The sequence below is a fragment of the Nestor notabilis genome, unplaced genomic scaffold (assembly GCF_000696875.1).
Source record: "Nestor notabilis isolate BGI_N333 unplaced genomic scaffold, ASM69687v1 scaffold3944, whole genome shotgun sequence".
Classification (NCBI taxonomy): domain Eukaryota; kingdom Metazoa; phylum Chordata; class Aves; order Psittaciformes; family Psittacidae; genus Nestor; species Nestor notabilis.
The window spans coordinates 776-6767 of record NW_009924115.1 but is presented as its reverse complement, the minus strand read 5'-3'; the positions used below and the strand labels follow the sequence as shown (position 1 = coordinate 6767).

Sequence of the window (5992 nt, the reverse complement as noted above, 5' to 3'; positions counted from 1 at the left end):
TGCACCGCGCCCATGGACTCCACCGTTACTCCAGATATCTCAGAGGGGAGAGTTAAATCTTTCTAATAGTGAGACCTCTCCCATGACACTTTCAGGTCTGTAGCATTTGAATTAATGTATATACACACACATATATATATATAGGTATATATGTACACACAGGCCAAAGGTACAGAAATACTCTTGCAAACAAATTTGCTTTGTTTTTGGTTTTTTTTTTTTTTTTTTTTTGTGGGTTTTGTTTGTTTCTTTTTTTTTTTTTTTTTTTTTCTGTTGGTATGACTGTTTGTTTTTGGTTTTATTATTTTTTGGGTTTTTTTTTCCCCCCCCTATAATTGATGGCCAACAAAATAAGTTGTAAGAGTTATAGAGTTCTCATACATTTTCCTTTGTGACGCCTTGGCTGTGCACACGTATTTTAGGTATCAACACATATTTGAGATATATTGTCTATGCACTGCAAATATAGTTCCATATCTAGTCCTGGATTCAGGCTCACTTAACATAATTATATCCATCAAATATTAAGCCTTCTTGGAAGCAGATCTGAACAGAAAATAGTTCATTTGCCTGTGGATGCTGGTGATGATGGGAATGCCTTACCATCTGTGTCTCTTTGGGTTGTGATCTTGTCAGATCTCATAAGGTAAGCAGATTCTGGCCTGCATAATAATTGGTTGGGAACTTTCCAAAGAAAATCCCAGGTGCTTAGGAAAGTAGCACTGGTGATTCAGTATTTGGCACTCTTCCCTCTGCGCAGTAGCAGACCCATATCTCAGCATAATATTGAGAAACCATTTGATAACTCAAGTGTGCCAGCTTCCAGGGGAGACACAATCCATGCAGACAAGACTTGCAGTTATGAGATATCTGGGGATCTTCTTCAGTGTGAAAAGGCAAAAGAGCATTTTGGAATATAAACCCAAGATTTTGCTTGTGCAGTAAAGTTCTGAGCTCACTGGGAGGATTTGGTACATGCTATTGTAAAGACTATTTTAGAGCACTGAATGAACAACACGAGCACACAAGCTTATGTGAAATGTTTTGGGCCAATTCTTGAAAACTACTCTGGCATTACTTCCTAGTTACTACTGGCAATCTTCCTAGAAAGACAGAGCACAGTTTTTAGATGCAGTGTAACTGGATTATTAGGCACCCTTAAAATATGTAATTTAGATAAAAAGAACAGCTCCCATCAGATCAAGGAAAAGCCAAGGAGTTGAAATGCCTGATTTGTCTTCCCGTTCTGTTAATACTGTGCCTGTGGCAAGCCATTTGCAAAGAAAACTGGACTGCCTTATCAGGATGTGGTTTGCACAACTATTTCTAATCTATTCATGTGATGTTTCAGCAGAGTACCTTACCATGCATTAGTTTCTGATATATAATGAGTTTTAATTCATAATTACTACATTGCTTGCAAAGTTCATCAGAAAGGAAAAAAGGAGGTGTCCTTATTAAGGCTAAGCACTATACATACTCTCCTTAATCAAAGGGGTGACTATTCTGAAGGAAAATCTATCCTTGTAAATATCCTTATAAATAATCTAGCCTTACAGAGAACACTTACTTTATGCAGAGACTGGAAAATGTGCAACAAAAATGATGCCAGAAACAGAAATACTGTGCTATTGTTTTAGACCATAACCAGCACTCTGTGTACTTAATGTGGCAGTGGGCTGATGTAAAAGTTGTGTATGACCATCTATTCACATTCTGTGAAATACTATCTATCTCCACAAAAGGAGAAAAAAGTAGGACTTCACTTTCAAAATGCCTTAATGCCAGTCTTCAGAAATCAACAGCATCTGTTCAAATACAGTAGGGTTGGCTGCATTTGTTTCTGGAAATATATGTAAATCTGTATGGGACTGAAGATTCTGATTGTAATGCATCCTGTATTTAATATTTAATAGACCATTTATTTGACAACAGCATAGTGAGCACAAATGTGAAAAAGAGATGAAAAGTATAGAGAGTACATGTGTTTTCTATGCACATATACTAGAAGAGGCTATTTGTGACACGCAGTTAGATAAAGACAGGCATTTAAGACATAAATTATCATTAACCTCATGAATCCATCACTTCTCTAGATTTCATTTTCTGAAGAGAAAATTACACAATATGTTATAGAAATAATTCTTCAGGGAGAAGCAAATTAAACATAATTTTAGCTTTCCTATTTTTTTTGAATTACATGTTGAGTATACTCTAAACAAAGTAACTAACAGCTACCCCATGTGATCCCCTAATCACCTTGACCTAGTACATGTTTGTCTCTATTTATATAAAGAAAGAACAAACTCAAAGATGTACCATCTTTGTAGAAAGAGTTGCTGAGGCTTACAATGGTTCCTTAGAAAGTTCATTCTTCCATTTTGCATTGTTTGTTAAGCATAACAATACTCCCGTCTCTCTCAGAAAAAGAGCTTACAATTAAACGGGTTTGTCATTAAAATAAAATAAAAAACGAAGAAAAAATATCTTCATTGGTACCAAAACTGCCCAAACTGTAACATTTTCAAGTCATTAAGTTACATATGCATCATGGAATTTCATATTTGAGCAACTGCATCTCAAAAGCTGAAAAATGGGAAGTCACCCTGTAAAAAAGGAGCACTGACCTGACATGACTATTCTTTCTCTTTGCCCTTGCTTTCCACTGAACTTAAATAATTACCCTAAAGGCAGCTAAATTTCTTCCCTTTAGTTTACCCAAGACCCGGTAAAGGCAACAAGTCTCTATGCCTCTAAACTGTTTTCAGAAACTGAATACTAGATAAGCTCAGGAATAGAGACCTCTCACTCAAAATGAGCATTAAGGATGTTTCACTTTCTTGTGCTTTCCAAGTACTTCCCCTTTCCACAAATCAAGTGAAATATAATTCAGTCTATGATGCAAAAATACAGCAAAACATGATAAAATATTCCAACGCCTAGAAACTGATTCCAAACAGAAGAAAAAATGTGGAAAGGAATAAAACTAAGGAAAAAAATCCTTAACCTTGTACCAGTGAAAAATCTTTCTGTCGATATACCATTCTTTCCCAACTATTTGCAATCTGTCCTCTATTTTTGTTCTATTGGTGCCTCTTCTTCCCTCAAAACTGTCTGATATGCTTTTCTGTCCTTAAATACAGAGCCAAGGGACACAAATAGCCTTCACCTTTCTCTGGAGTGGTTAAAAAGATATTACTGAAATCAGAGTAAGAAAAAACATGCTATCTTAATTAAACAGGTTTCAACTCCCTCACAGCTATTATGTCATAATGATGTCAAGTCTCTGAAATATCTTCTAAACACTGAACTTCTAAAAAAAGGAAAATCTGGATGAAAAGCACTCTTAATTTTTACTGACAAGAAAGCAAATATGCTATAAGACTCTCATTTTCAGTTCTTTAAAGAATAATAGAAGTCTAAATATAAAATAAAATTAATTATTTTAAAATATACAAGCACAGTAGCTTATGGAAGTGATTCTACTTATAGGCCTTTTTAACCTTTTAGTTGCAAATTTTATAGTGTTAATTTTGTTAATGCAGCTTTTCATTGGTTTTCCAATCAACACTAATGAAAACAGATTAAACTTAAGAAAAACTAGTCTGCTTAAGAGAAACTAGTCGTACACGCAAGAATCTAAACCATCAAGAATCTCCAGTCTCTATTCTGCATTGACACACAATACTTTATCCATGGTGAATTTTCTGTTCCTTGCACTAGCTCAAAGTATCCCACTTTCACCCACTTTTTATTACAGTACCAAAAACTTTAAAGTTAGGATATCAATATAGAATCACAGAATTATAAGATTATCTAGTTCCAACTCCCCTGCAATGGTCAAGAACACCACACACTAAACTATGTCGCCCAAGGCTCTGTCCAACCTGGCCTTGAACACCACCAGGGATGGAGCATTCACAACTTCCTTGGGCATCCCATTCCAGTGCCTCACCACCTTCACTGTGAAGAACTTCTTTCTTAGATCTGATCTAAACTTCCCCTGTTCAAGTATAAACCCATTACCCCTCGTCCTATCACTACAGTTCCTAATGAACAGTCCCTCCCCAGCATTCTTGAAAACTCCCTTCAAATATTGGAAGGCTGCTCTGAGGACTCCATGCAGCCTTCTCTTCTCCAGGCTGAACAGACCCAACTTTCTCAGCCTGTCTTCATACGGGAGGTGCTCCAGTCCTCTTATCATCCTCATGGCCCTCCTCTGGACTGGCTTCAACAGCTGCATGTCCTTTTTATGTTGAGGACACCAGAACTGGACACAATACTCCAAGTGAGGTCTCACAAGAGCAGAGTAGAGGGGCAGGATCACCTCCTTTGACTCGCTAGTCATGTTTCTTTTGATGCAGCCCAGGACAGAGTTAGCTTTCTGGCCAAGTTTCTCATCGACCAACACCCCCAAGTCCTTCTCTGCAGGGCTGCTCTCAGTCACTTTTCTGTTCAACCTGTAGGTGTGCCTGGTGTTGCCTGGACTCAGGTGTAGGACCTTGCCCTTGTCTTGGTTGAACTTCATGAGGCTAGCACTGGCCCACCTTTCAAGTGTGTCCAGGTCCCTCTGGATGGCATCCCTTCCTTCCAGCGTATCAACCGAACCACACAACTTAGTGTTGTCAGCAAACATTCTGAGGGCGCACTCAATCCCACTGTGCATGTCGCCCACAAAGATGTTGAACAAGATAGATCCCAACACTGGCCCCTGAGGGACACCACTCATTATTGCTCTCCAATTGGGCATTGAGCCGTTGACCACAACTATTTGCATGTGGCCATCCAGCCAATGTTTTATCCACCCAAGTGTCCATCCATAAAATTCAAAAACCATGCTGGCTGTCACCAACCACCTCATTGTTTTTCACGTGTCTTAGCATGCTTTCCAGGAGAATCTTCTCCAAGATTTTGCCAGGCACAGAGGTGAGACTGGCTGGTCTGTAGTTCCCTGGGTCTTCCATTTTCCTATTCTTGAAAATGGGGGTTATTTTACCCTTCTTCCAGTCATTGGGAACGTGTCACCAACCACCTCATTGTTTTTCACGTGTCTTAGCATGCTTTCCAGGAGAATCTTCTCCAAGATTTTGCCAGGCACAGAGGTGAGACTGGCTGGTCTGTAGTTCCCTGGGTCTTCCATTTTCCTATTCTTGAAAATGGGGGTTATTTTACCCTTCTTCCAGTCATTGGGAACGTCACCTGACTGTCATGATTTTTCAAATATGATGGACAGTGGCTTAGCAACTTCATTCACCAGCTCCTTCAGGACCCGTGGATGGATTTCATAAGGTCTCATGGACTTGTGCACATTCAGGTTCTTAACATGACCTTAAACCTGATCCTCTCCTACAATGGGCCTAAGGTCTTCATTCTCACAGTCCCTGCACCTGCGTTCCAAGGCTCAGGCAGCATGGTCAGAGCATCTGCCAGTGAAGACAGAGGCATAGAAGTCATTAAGAACCTCGGCGTTCTCCAAATCCAGGGTAACCAGTTCTCCTGATAGCTTCCAGAGAGGGCCCATGTTATCCCTAGTCTGTCTTTTGTTTGTTACATACGTAGAGAAGCCCTTCCTGTTATCTTTCACATCCCTTGCCAAGATTTAATTCTAACTTGGTCTTAGCTTTCCTGACCTGGTCCCTAGGCTTTCCAGACAACATCCCTGTATTCTTCTCAGGCTGTCTGCCCTCACTTCTACCTTTTATAAATTTCTTTCTTTCCCTCTAAGTTTTCTCAGCAGCTCCTTATCCATCCATGCAGGCCTTCTGGCCCTCCTGCCACATTTCCTTCTAGTTGGGATGTGACACTCCTGAGCTTGGAGCAGGTGATCTTTGAATATGAGCCAGCAGTCTTGGGCTCCCCTGCCCTCTAGGGCTTTATCCCCTGGACCCTTAGTAAGCAGGTTCCTGAAGAGGCCAAAGTCTGCTCTCTTGAAGTCCAGGGCAGTGAGCTTGTTGCATGCTCTTCTCACTGTCCTGAGGATCTCAAACTCGAC

At 39.9% G+C, this 5992-nt stretch overlaps 1 pseudogene; it reads right to left on the bottom strand.

The window, feature by feature from the left end:
• Nucleotides 1–4300: 4300 nt before the first annotated feature.
• Nucleotides 4301–5657, bottom strand: LOC104404116 (annotated as a pseudogene).
• Nucleotides 5658–5992: the final 335 nt, after the last annotated feature.